Raw genomic sequence first — 14,009 nt, forward strand, 5'->3', positions numbered from 1 at the left:
ATCAACTTTCACTAATGTTTCTGATCCAAAAGCGTCCACTGCAGAGACCTAAGTTTCGCCGATCTAAGCACCGAACATATACCGCAGTGCTCGTCTAATAGTGTCTGAAACGGGGTGGAGGCAGACTGCCAGGCCTAAGAACCACAGAATGACTGCTTATACTTAGTAAGCAGCTAATCCTCCTGATGGCATTTTGCATCTGTGCGCCACAAGGAAGGGAACTGGATGGGATTACAGCACTACCCTGATTTCCTGCAGGGGGTGAGCATCAATCCCAATAGCCAACAGTGGCACTAGGGCCTTCAGTAACTGGTTCAGTGAGGTTACATACTGAATCAAAGGAATACACCATCTCCTAACACTCCTAATAGTATAGATATGAATAATAAAACATGAATGTAATCATCATGGCAAATGATGAGGTTGTTGGAAGCTTAAAGTTGAGGTAACATGCTATTTCATGCATTCTGACATCTGGCTTCTCAAGCTTAACATGTTCAACTGACGTATGACGTAGTATTTCTGTGACCTATTCACTCCGCCAGAGTTCCTACAGGTTTCGGAAAGTTTTTGTCAACCAGAGCATGCCCATCAATGCCGCTTCACTCATCTGACGAAAGTTTAGCTGAGGAATGTTTTATAATCGTTGGATGTGACGCTGGATTTTTTTTTTAAACTGATAGATGGCACGGTTGCCGGACATGAACCGCGCGCGGTATGTCTGTGATTTGTTGGCAATCGGTGTGTACGTGCCTAATGTAAAGAACGTGAATTTATAGTGCGATTATGTATTGTGTGCTTGTGCTGTAGTTCCTCCCACCCTGCACGATTCCAGGCCGCCACCTTTTTCCGGAAATAATCGTACAGCTGTATCTGTCTTTTACAAATTTGATCAAACTAAATACTTTGTGTGTATGAAATACTGTTGTATAGATACTCCGATTCACAGAAACTGCGTGTGTTACATCATCTTGAATGGTTCAAGTTGATCTTGTAAATTCAATCCCAGTGATTGAGCTACAGGTAAACTATAATCATGTGTGCTGTACATTATGATGGGGACACTATACTGTAAAATAGTGCCGTCGTTTGGATGAGACGTTATTAATTTATTAAAAATCCCTCTTTTACAAGATGTAACCCTGGTTTCTGGACAGATTCCCTCTGATGGCCCGTGTCAATCATTGCCGCCTAATAATCCTCACCCTCTGAATTGGCTCTATCACTCTCTCCACCTATAGCTGGTGTGTGGTGAGTGCACTAGTACCGTTGTACTGTGGCTGCTGTCGCATCATCCAAGTGGTGGTGAGTGAGGAGAGACACCCTCATATGTAAGCGCTTTGGGGGTACAATAAAGCACTATATAAATACCTCGTTCATGTGCCACCTGCACTTTAAAATAGCACCCTCACAGATCAATGGTTGGGAAATGGGTTTATGAGACCCCTAAAAATAACAAAAATGTTAACATTAATCCTGTTCTGTGTCATTTGATTAAAAAAGTGACCATAACTCAGACAGTTTCTGCATATCTCACGTTAATCTTGAGTTCTTACAGAATAGTCTTTAATTTGATCACATTTATAAAATACAGCTGTAAGATTATTTTTCGAAATCATACAACGCACGGAACTAAAGCATGTGCGCACCCATTGCCAGACATGACTCAGTAACACTTACCACGTGCGGTTCATGTCTGGCATCTATTAGCGCTGGCTCCATCTATCAGTTTCAAACGATCTCCAAATTCAGCGTTTTATCCCCCGTTTACATAACATCCATCACTAAAATGCCGTGAACAAACAAACACACACCTCTCACTATCGCAAGAGTAACAAGCTGCAGCTGCAGACCCACAGCGCAGCCAATCTTGATGGTAAGCAGGTATCGCTTATTGGTTGACGCGTGGGCGGACTATCTATTTCGCCTTGCCGAGAATTGCCCAATAAGGGACTTAGAAAAGTTGTTACAAAACTGATTTTCAAGTTCGAAAAAACTTTCCGAAACGCTGGGGGAGTGTATCGAGCACAGAAATACATCATCATACTTCCAACTCGTTTAGTAGACCATGTCAAGCATTAGAAGACAGCCCGATTACCATTGTAAAGAAGTATGAATGCATAAAACACTGTTGCATGCCCCCTTTAAAAATTAAAGTCACGTTTTTGACAACCCAACCCTTACTCTAGCCCAGGGGTCTCCAACGTGGTGCCCGTGGGCATCTGGTAGCTCACATGAACTCTGTAAGGTGCTCGCTAAACACAGGGCTCACCAATAATGCTCAAGACAGTTGACAAATCTGTGACTTTACCGATCAGCCAAGTGCTACATCGTCATGAAGGTTTATTATTAGCAAGTGTTATAAGCTTTAATATATTCAAGTGCAAAAATATCTGAAAGAAAACCGAATTTGGTTCTGTGAGCGTAAAAATAAGCCATCACATGAACACAAAACATAGTGCAACATTTTCTCAAAATATCTTCTTTCGAGTTCCACAGACATAAATAAATTAGGGTAAATAAATGATGACAGTTTTTTTTTCCTCACAATAATTTATAAACTTTGTATTTGTGTGGTTCGTCTTGACAGGGTTTAACAGACATGGCACATATTCAGATGAATAAATGATCGACATGAGAGGAATGTGTGTTCACTCACAGAAGTACTTGAGCGTCTCATCGATCTGCTCGTGTGTTAGTCCGAGAGCGGCCTCTGGAGGCAGCAGGGGGGTGTGCAGCCAGTCATCGTGCTCATACCCATACACGTGGTCTGCCCGCAGAGTGTATTTGGGCAACTCCTCTGTCAACAAGCTGAAGATCTCCACCTCTGGCAAATCCACACTGGAGCACAGATCTGCGTGTGTAATGAACAGAAACAGAAGCATTCAGTTTGACTACTCGAAATGATAATCACATTAGCTGACCTGACAAGAATCAATGAAAAGTATTGAGTTACGTAATGCAAATGAATGTGTTACATAATGTAGACGCTTGTAAACATTCATTTGTGTAATGAAAGGACACACATATAATTATCGTGGCCAGAATAAACAATTTAAATCACAAAGCGTAAATATATGTTTTTCTTTGCAACAGAGGTCGAAAGATGATGTGAAATAGTAGTCTAGGCATCTTCACAGTAATAATAATATCACAGAAACTGGTGAAATGAAAAGGATTAGGTTAAAAGTATAGTTCGTCTGATTTATGAGAATGATGTTCAATATTCTACATTGTAGAAGTAATAGTAGCTACTATAAGTAACAGCTGATACTCTTTGTTTCTCTAATGGACAAAAAAAGCAACACACACTTAATCTAACTTCCTTAGATAGTCTTACACCTTTCCTGCCTTTGTCAGTTAAAAGGGTAACAAAACAAACTCATATCAGTGAACCACAGGCAATGCAAAACAATTATAGTATAGGGCTATATGTGAACAATGATACCCCATTGATCAACACTATTTTACACATTTACTCTAGGGATTATATATTATATTATATATGGATTCAATTAATCAGGTATTGAGTTTGTAAGGATTTTATAGAAATTCTGTGCACCCAGCATTTAAACAATCTGTAGTATTTACTATGGTAACATCTAGTTATTTTACCTGTGAGTGTTGAGACATCGTGGAAGCTCGGTGCGTGCAAAGGACCCTCCCTCAGGTTCCCAGGAGTGAGGCATGGCTCCTGAGCGAGGGTCTGGCTTCCCTCTCCTTGCTCTCCATGGAGGGCGAGGGCCCCTGAGAGCTCCAGGGAGGGACGGTCAGGTGGAGAAGGGACAGAATCAGAGGAGTGCGACAGTGTGACGGGTCTGCTGGGGTTCAGGGTGATGGGTGCTCAGGGCCCTTAATGAACTGATGTACTTCCCCCTACTGGATCAAGGAACAGGTGCACATTCAATAGACAGGGCAGACTCTGTGCATGTGGCCTAGTGGGAAGAAAAAAATTATTAATTATAATTAATTATATAAATTACAGAAACAGAATGCAAATTTACAAGATGAGTGTAAAATGTACTTTTTACAGAGTTTATTTTACGTTACAAATCATTTTTACAGTATTTTTCAGGTTTGTTAGATAACTAAAGTTACAACTTTTAAAAAGTTTCTGTTTATTGAGATCAGATCAAATATTGGCCTAAGAGCTATTGGAAAAACTTAAATGTGCTGTGTTATTTTTTGAAGGATCTCCTGAGAGAAATACAATATAATATACATAACTATGTCTTCAGAGGTGTATAAAGACCTTGCATTATGAATTATTATCTTTATCTTAAAACTAGCTATAAACATACACCGCCGGTGAATACGTGAATACGTTCTCTCCTTCGGCAAAGAAGCAAAAACAACATCTTTGTCCTTTGTCAGACACCGTAGTGCTTCGAAGTGAAGGGTTTGAGCTGTGGAGTGCTGGTGGTTTCATTTCACAACCTCACCACTACATTTCATACACTGGCCCTTTAAACTAAAAAAGTTGCCTTGGAAACAAATTAAAATAAGTTTAAGGAACTAAAATTATAATAATAAACAAAAACTAAAATAAACTTAATAATAATACACATTTATTAATCTTATATAGCAACATATACAAATATTTGCAAAACTAAATTGCTATAAAATTGCTAAGAATGTAACTACAATTTTACATAAAAACTGAATAAAACTAAAAACAATAAAACTAACACAACTGAAAACAAAACTATAATTGCTATTATAACAAATGACTGTTTTGGCATTATTTAAACCAAATCCATTATATCTATAATAAAATGGGTTGTGCATCACTAACTTCAATACCACTGTAATTTGTAAACACTCCTCTATAAGTATAAAGAAATAAAAAGGCCTAGTGAAAAGAATGATTATCTAAGGTGGATCATGTTTGTTGAAAGCAGGCCATTGATTCTGTTGTGCCATTGAAGTGTAACTGGATAGTCCCTCAAGTAAATACAGCATCCTACACACACACACACACACACACACACACACACACACTTTCAGCTTGGAATTGTGCACCAGTGAAACTGTTCATCAGATACAGTATTAAATGACATGACCCACTTCTCAATAATTCAGGTGGCATATAAAACAATTTTAGCCATGACCTGTTCTAACTTTAAGACCCAGTGGTGAAAGTATTGCACGTTAATACAAATATTTTGGTAAAGAATAAGTTTTAAGTTACAATATAAAAAAGTACACCACTAAGTAGTTAACACATCTGAGAAAAACAAATCTGCTGTAAATTAATTTATGCAGTTTAACTTGATATTCTTTATAAAACAAACAGAACATCTGAAGAACATCAGCACCTCTGTTGTTATGTAAACTCTGTTATAATCTCCAGAAAGTTTAGATGTCACCCAATGTGAAGTGTGAATAGTTCAATGTGACTGTACACAACCCTGGACAATCTGGCAGCCAAACTCCTGCTTGATGTGCCTACGTGTGTTTTTTCACATAGTCTCCAGGGCTCTCCACATCTCCAAAGTGACAGAGAGGGGCAGCAGCGAGGGCGAGCGATAAAACAAGGAGAAATTGGGAAAGACGGACAGGACGAACAAAGACTGACTTCTTTCAGCCCATCAGAACACTCCTGAATAACGCACTTGAATTACAGATTAAGTTTGGAGGAGGGGCAAGTTCAATGTTCAGAAAGCTTGTGTTAGGATGAAAGCAGCGTGCACTCTGATCCGGTCGTTTCCTAGGAGACCTGAGGACTGTGAACGTGCGACTTGGTCACATGATGTATCTGTCAGTACGATTTATGGGGACGAGTGCATGCAAATACACACAGACATGCACATTTCCATAAATGCACGTGTCCATCTTTCCCATTGACACTTAAACCCGACTGGCTGGTTTTGATATCAGCAAAATTACAAAAGTTTGACCGCATCCAAGTGCAGTAGTGTAAAAAATGTGATTATAGTAACAAAAAGAAAACATTCTCTGAATTATTATTAAGTGAAATGCCCTCTCATTTTTATGGCGCTTTGGATAAATGTCAAGTGTCAAATGTCAAGCTAGATAAACACAAGATTTTTCAGCACTGTAAAACTTGAATAACTGCAGTATTTATATTGTTACATTTTATGTTAATTCATATTTCTGTCCGATAACTAAACACTTAAAAATGCAGACAGGGTAATTCAGTCATAATAAATAATATGTATATAATATCAAATAATATATTTAAAAAATAATTTTGATATGACCACATGAACCATATTGGCCTTAACGTTGGCTTTGATACAGTTTATGCTAATTCTCTAGACTAAAAGACTGTCTCTTTCTCTCAGAACACCAAACAACACAATATTTACGTTTAACCTAAAGTGATTTTAAGAATTCATAATTAGGTAATAGTAACTGAAACAAGACAGAACATGTTAGCCAAGCAAAGTTACTGTCTAATGCAGGAAACCACACAAATGAGCCATCAGAAATCATATCTACGGTAGATCTCTTGAAAATACATTCAGTCACAATCTTCACCTCTGATTTGCAGCAGACATCTTTCGTATGCCGATTACTTACACTAAACCACGGGCAGTGTGTTCAGACCTATTAAGGTGTGTCTGAATACAGATATGAGTAAGTAAACAATGTAGACTTAAAATCAGCTCACATAATGATTTTGACAGTTTTTTAAATACACGTTAGCTCAGTATTATCATGGAACAGACATGCAGAACACTACAAAACACAAGAGTATTCAACCATCTTCTTTATGATAGTCCGCACTAAAAACGAAGCACTACCTTCTCAATTTTTTGAACATGTTATTAATGACCTACAGTAGTTCTAGTGTGTCTATGTGAGACAGAGAGGAAGACCTTTCTCTCTGCCCCACAGATGATAGATAAGCTCTCCCTATCACTGTTGTATATGATCATGCGTGCCAACTGTTTAAACAATCCCCATTGCCTACGAGCAGTCCTGCACACAGTCTCTCCGGGCTTGAACCGACAAACGAATCATAAAAGTACCAACACGTGGTGCAACAGGTGTACAGCAAAGTTTCCTGATGCAAAGAGATTATCTTTTCCAGCTTGCGCAAACAGTAACACCCGCCAAATTTATGATTTTATTCTAATGAAGTACAAATTAAACTATGCTGTATGGTGACCAACATTCTTCAAAATATCTTCTTCGGTGCCATACAGGCTTGAAATGAGGGTGAGTAAATGATGGCCACATTTTATTTTTGGGTGAAGTATCCCTTTAAGCAGGGTGAGCCTCTAGCCATTCATGAGGCCTTTACAATCTGACAGTTCATAAATGATCACAAAATCTGACCACACAGCTCTGAACTGACATCAGCAGAATCAATATTAAAGCGTTTGCTTGGCTCAGTGACATCACCTCAGTCCAGCCCCTCCCTTTCTCTCTCACTTTTAAGTTCTTACTGTAAATCAGATCTAGCTTACAAAAAGAGAGTGACGGAGACATGTTAAAAATTAACTTCAGTTGGCGTTGCCAGATGAGCGATCAGTGAAAGACGTTCCATCAGCCACAAAACGTAAACTTCTCTGAACTTACCCATTAAACACAATGTTACAATCTTTGGGTCAAAACTGTTTCCTCAGTGATGAACAGTGAGAAGTGAGAAACAATTATTCCTTACAAGATGGAAAACATGACACGTATAGTTGGGCTGGCATGAAGCGTGAGTCATCTCACGTATCAAAGGACATAAGCCATAGATGAAATCAGCTGATGTAATTGAATACTTTAACTGTTGCCTAGAAGCAAAATTACAATATACCAGCAATCTATTGCTTTAAATTAAGAAAATATACAATCACGTGTAAAACAGTCAAACAAAACAAGACCAATGTTTTCAGTCTTCATGGGTCTAATGATGTATTTTCCTTTTAAATTACTTTGATTTTTGTTGTTTGATCCCACCCTAACACTGTGTCTACACCGTCATTTACATTTCCATACATGTATTTGGCATTTGTACATTGCATTATATTGTACATTTGTTTCTGCGTACGTGCAGTCCCGGATCGAACCCATGACCTTGGCATTGCTAGCGCCAACGCTGTATGAGCTACAGGAAAGTTTTACAATCAAATAATTGATATATATTAGTGGCTGCTAAAACATCAAGAAATACTTCATAAAATGAAATTAAATGATGCCATATTGCCGCACTTTACTGAAGGAAACATAAGATAAAACTAGAAAGGACAAGCAACAAATGAATAACACAAGCAATGCTGTGAAACACATTGTTTTAATATAATACCACACGAACTCTCTGAAAACTGGCACTACATGTTTTACTTATAGTGTGTTTGCAAATTATGAGTAAATTTTCTATATTAGTTAAACATACCTTCTATGTCATTGGTAGTTTAAGGTGATGTCCTTAAATGCCCACAAACGAATACATCTATTTGGATTTTCTCAGTTGATGAAAGGTACACTGCTTACAGTTGTGTGTGTGTTTGCATAGGAAAATAAAAAAGATTAAAGAGGTGTGTTTCATAATACTGATTTTGATATTAACAATGCAGGCTCTGCTTTGGCGAGGATTCTCTGCATATAAAGCAGACGCAAACACATGCAAATCTGGAAGTCAATAGTCCATATTAACCATCCAATTGGAGGTGGATACATTTAAAAGAGAAACATTACACACACATGTGTAACTTACACTACTTCGTGATAACCCTTAAAACCACACAATACAAGATACATTTTTGGAATCAAAATTCTGATTCAGTTATAAAATAATAGTAACAAAGTCACATGCTTCGACTGAGAGTCCTGTTATGGGACATACAGACAGCTGAGAGAGCTACAACTGAGAGTCACACACACAGAACAAGTGCAGAGCTACTTACAGCGACTGATAGATGATCCTCACATTGGGTGAAAGCAGACGCTCACCATGGGCGACAGACAGGATGTCACATACAGAAGCTAATGTCCAGTTTGACTGTCCTCTGCACCTGCTCAAGGTTGCCCTGTTTCTGTCTCTATTGACTGTCTTATGAACAGAGAGCACTTTCAGAACAGAGAGAGAGAGAGGCGGAGGGTGGGGGAGGGACAGTGTGGGCAAGAGCGAGCAAAAGAGAGAGAGAGAGAGAGAGAGAGCGACAGAGAGAGAGAGAGAGAGAGAGAGAGAGAGAGAGAGAGAGAGAGAGAGAGAGAGAGAGAGAGAGAGAGAGAGAGAGAGAGAGAGAGAGAGAGAGAGAATCTGTGAGCCAGGACTTTGCAACTCATACAGTAATAGGCCTACGGCCAAAAGCCAGGTCAATTTAATCAAACAACCAAAATAAAACATTGAATCAATCTGATTTACTGGCAAATTAAAGCCGAAGTGTGACCTTTGCCACCACCATTTTAGTAAAAAAAAGTTTCCTAAATGCTTTCACTGTCTTCCATCAGTTTGACAAACAGTTCCCCATCAAACCCATACTATTGGTCAGTGTTTTCATGTTTTAATGTCACAAAACTATGTCAAAAATATTCTCAACAACACACAAGTTCCCTATGTGCATACATAATTTGCCTCTGTATATTGATAAATGATTTTCGCTTAAACCTAATTAAAAATGCCATTCATGATTGTGGCCACTGTGATGTAAAATGCTGTTGATGATTATTACATCCATTGTTCGACTGCAGCTTATTTTGATTGTATTACTCACTGATGACTGATCACTCATTTATATGCCAAACAAATGTTACAATGGTGATACTCGTGTTTGGGTTCAGACCACCAATCGCGGTCCACGCTCACGGCAACAGTTCGTTATGTTCACGCGAGTGACGAGAAGTTACAAATATTGTCAACATTCGGGGGAGACGAGATTTACGCCCGATTCGCCTGCCGCGAGTTTGCCTCTGTTCGCATCCTTGCATTGACGTTTAAATTTGCGTTTGGTGTGAACCCAGTGTAACTCTTCATTTTTAATCACTGTATAAATTGGTCAGTTTATGACCATACCTGTTTGAATAGCCTACAAAGAGTTTTACAGCAACATCTGACCTCAAACTGACACAACTGGCCTCAAAATATTGATAAAACATGATTTTACATTGTATGGAAATATGTGCGCATCATAATTACAATAACATGAGTATTATATTGTCTCTCAGAACGACTTTTGAAATCAGTTCTGGCCATGGCTAGTAATCATTTCCAATCACACATTTGACATTTCCTCATTAAAAGTCTTATAAGAGTACATCTTTCCTTCAGTCCAGACTCAGACTCTACCCCCTGAGTCACCAGTCTGCTTCCTTGAAGATTTTGTGTGTTCAAGTTCAATCACAATAACATAAGCACTAGTACACCCTTAAAAATAAAGGAGCTTAAAAGGTTCTTCACAGTGATGCCATAGAAGAACAATATTTGGTTGCACAAAAAAACATTCTTTGAAGAATATCTTTCTTACCCTTTTTAGATTAGATTAGATTCAACTTTATTGTCATTACACATATACAAGTACAAGGTAACGAAATGTAGTTTAGGTCTAACCAGAAGTGCAATTAGCAAGTGCAGGATATACAGTTAGAATAAATACAGAATACAATATTAGGAAAACATTATACAGTGGGCATGGACTATGAAAATATTTTACAGTAGGTATGTTCTTATGAAAATATGACAGTAGGTTTGTACTATGAACAAATATGCAGATGGCTATATACTATGAACATCAACACTATGAACATTAATGTACAGGTGGCTATGAACGGATAATAATTTAGACTAAACAATAGTGCAAGTGACTAAAGTGTGCATAAATTATTGACCTTAGCTATTAAAGTTGCAATGCAATAGGTGAGTTAATGCAGTTGTTGTTTTATAAACCTCTTTTTGCTACAAAGAGCCTTTTGTAAAACAGAAAAGTTCTGTTGAAGGTTCTTTATGGAACCTTCTTAATAAATGATTATTGTAGTGTAAAATAGATTTTGCTCAATATCTGTAAATACTTAAAATCCCACGCCTATATAAAATAGACCATGGATTTTTTATAGCCTACAGTTGCTGTGTGTTCACTCAGGAGAAAAGAAACCAACTGGGGCGTGTCCTTCAGGGTATAAAGTCCAGTTCAAACAAAGCAGGAGGCATAAAGGAATTACAATAAAAATGACCTTCAGTCTTTGTATGTTATAGGAAATAAATAGTCTTTTAGAAATTATGCACACAATTTAATGCACACAAAATCTCCAAACATCATAAATCTCAGATAAAGGTAATTGTAGCTCAGTAGAGATGTGTGTGTGAGGTCTATTTGTCTGTATGAGTATTGCATGAGCTGTACACCGGCACATACTGTATGTGTAAAAGACACGAGATACAGTACATGCGTCATGTGTCAATTCACTGTTACATCGCTGCACGGTAGAAACATAACACAGTACTTAAACTGTCTATGGCTTATCAAAACCTTATTCTTACACGTCAAGAAACAGAACATCTTACATTCTCGCATTTGCTCCAATGAACCGAACAGTTGCTTTTAACACCCTCATCTTTACAGACAATACAAGATTTCAGAGTTATAATGTGATCCTATATGTTTGTCGTGTCATGCATGAGCGGAGATGAGATGAGAAAAGCCCCTTAACCAACAAAACACGTCCCTCCCTGCCGGACAACAGGAACTTTAGTTTCAAAATCACCAACCGAACTGTACATGATGTTAGTTATCTATTGATTCAACGCGTCAAACTTACTTTATCTGTTTTGATCTGTCTCATCCGTGTATCACTCGACTTTTGCCCCGGGGGAAGTTTTCCTCGGATGTCAAGAAGAGGCACTGCTGAGATCTTTCGCTGTGAACGCGCAGGAACAGGAGCTCAGACACCATGAGAGGTCGCCACATCACTGAGGAATGCGCTCAGCTGTTCGTCACTTCTATTTGAGGTGAAAAACCTGTTAGGGAGTAAAAGTAGACTGCATTTGGCTACCGCATTTGACGGAGTTTTGAAGACCAAAAACACACACACAAATATATATATATATATATATATATATATATATTCTCTGGGTCTGCATAATTTTTCCTTTGTGTAAAAATTAATTCTTTGTTTATTTAACAAAAAAAGATTGCATACTTGCTGCATTGTATTGTAAAAGCAATAATTCATTTATACACAAAGGAAAAATTATGCAGACCCAGAGAAGCCCATTTTATATTATGAAAAGGCAATATATAAATAACAATCCTGACATATGCAAAACTGCTAGAAAAGCACTTTGTGTGATTAAGTTTCTGCTAATTAATAAATTGTGTTTATTTAAAAAATAAATAAATTATTAATATTGATACTTATAATTTAACCTATTACTGTTAACTGAATGTTCTTAACAGAAAGTTAGTTATCGCATATATTTATTCAAACAAACTGCAAGATAAAGGTTGTTAAAGGTCCAGTGAATGAAATTTAGCAGCATCTAGCAACCACTGGCTCACTTCACCCCTCCCTTTTAAAGCACTACGGTGGCTGATACAGGACTAAAATGTTGTATAGATAATAGATATTCCAAAAAATACACACAGCACCTTTAAATATAGTTTTCACATCTGAATGTGACTCATACAGTATAACATGTCAAAATGAAACATGATTTTCTATTGTAATATTTTAAAGAATGTGTGTACCATGTGGACAATATAATCAGAATTTTATCATATTTTTTGAGTATGCTTTGACATTCATGCATTTGGCAGACCCTTTTTTCTGAATTGACTTACAGTGCATTACACGGCATACATTTTATCATTATGTGTGTTCCCTGATTGAACCCACAACCTTGGTATCACTAGCACAATGCTCTACCACCTGAGCTACAGGAACAGCATACTAATCTTTTTTATATAATTATATTGTATTCATCTTATATTAACACTTACATTTAAGTAAGGAGGGTTATATTTCACAAGCATAACCTCTTGATTTGGGTTAGGATACTTCTTCAAAAGCATATCCATATCAGTGCTTTCATTAAACAATGAAGGTTGTTCATAATGCAACATATTGATTGTTGTTAATCCTTAAAGAGTGTTTTGAGTTGAATTCAGTGTAGGAGTGTGAATTCAGAAACACGTGTCTGTATTGTATCTGCTGCACATGTCCAGTTATTTTGGCTTTCTAAGCTAGCATGAAAGGCAGCCTAGGAATGTTGACCTCTGACCTCTATTCAGACTATGAGGATTCTTTTGAGGACTATAAAATGAGGACCAGAAACTGATTTTGCTAAAATTGTGTTGCTACAATGAAACTATTTTAGCTTTTTTAACACATTTTTGCAGTACATTGGATCAAATATATAATCACAAATGATGAAGAATATTGCCTACTGGATTATTTGTATATACCATGCAAAACAAAGATCAAACGATTTATTTTAATTTATTTTACTCAATCTGTCCAGTTCATTTTGTAATGCATTCCAAGCATTTGATCTCAATTAATGCTTTCTGGATTGAAACATGTCATTATGTTCCTGCCAAAAAGCAGTTGTTTTTTTCTTTAACCCAAAGCCATTCTTAATCTAAATTGCACAAATTCTCTTCGTATTAGCTAAATCCGCTAAATTAATTTAAACTTAAACTTTAAAAATTGTCATGTTTTTATAACATAGGAACGGCCCAACCGCTCCTTTTCTCCACCCCTTTTCATTTTCACTGAACTATGCCAATAAGAATTGAATTATTTCCAAATGCACTGCTATTCAACATCAGTCACTCTGAAGAATGCGTTACGCTTTAACAAAGTGTTGAGCTAATTCAAACTAAGTGAGCGGTCATTGTTTTGGTGTATTCGAAAATACAAACTCATCTTACAAATAAAATGGTCGGTCGGTTCAAATGAGTTTATTATTGCATATATATTAAAACCCCAACAATAACACAAGAGCTGAATAAACAAACATTAATAGGACATTTTCCCTTTTGGTTTTGGAACCGTGACATATTTTAAATCAAAGCATATTGGAATTTAATGTCACATGAATTGACTACACA

The sequence above is a fragment of the Barbatula barbatula genome, assembly GCF_947034865.1.
Source record: "Barbatula barbatula genome assembly, chromosome: 20".
NCBI classification, from domain to species: Eukaryota; Metazoa; Chordata; class Actinopteri; order Cypriniformes; family Nemacheilidae; genus Barbatula; species Barbatula barbatula.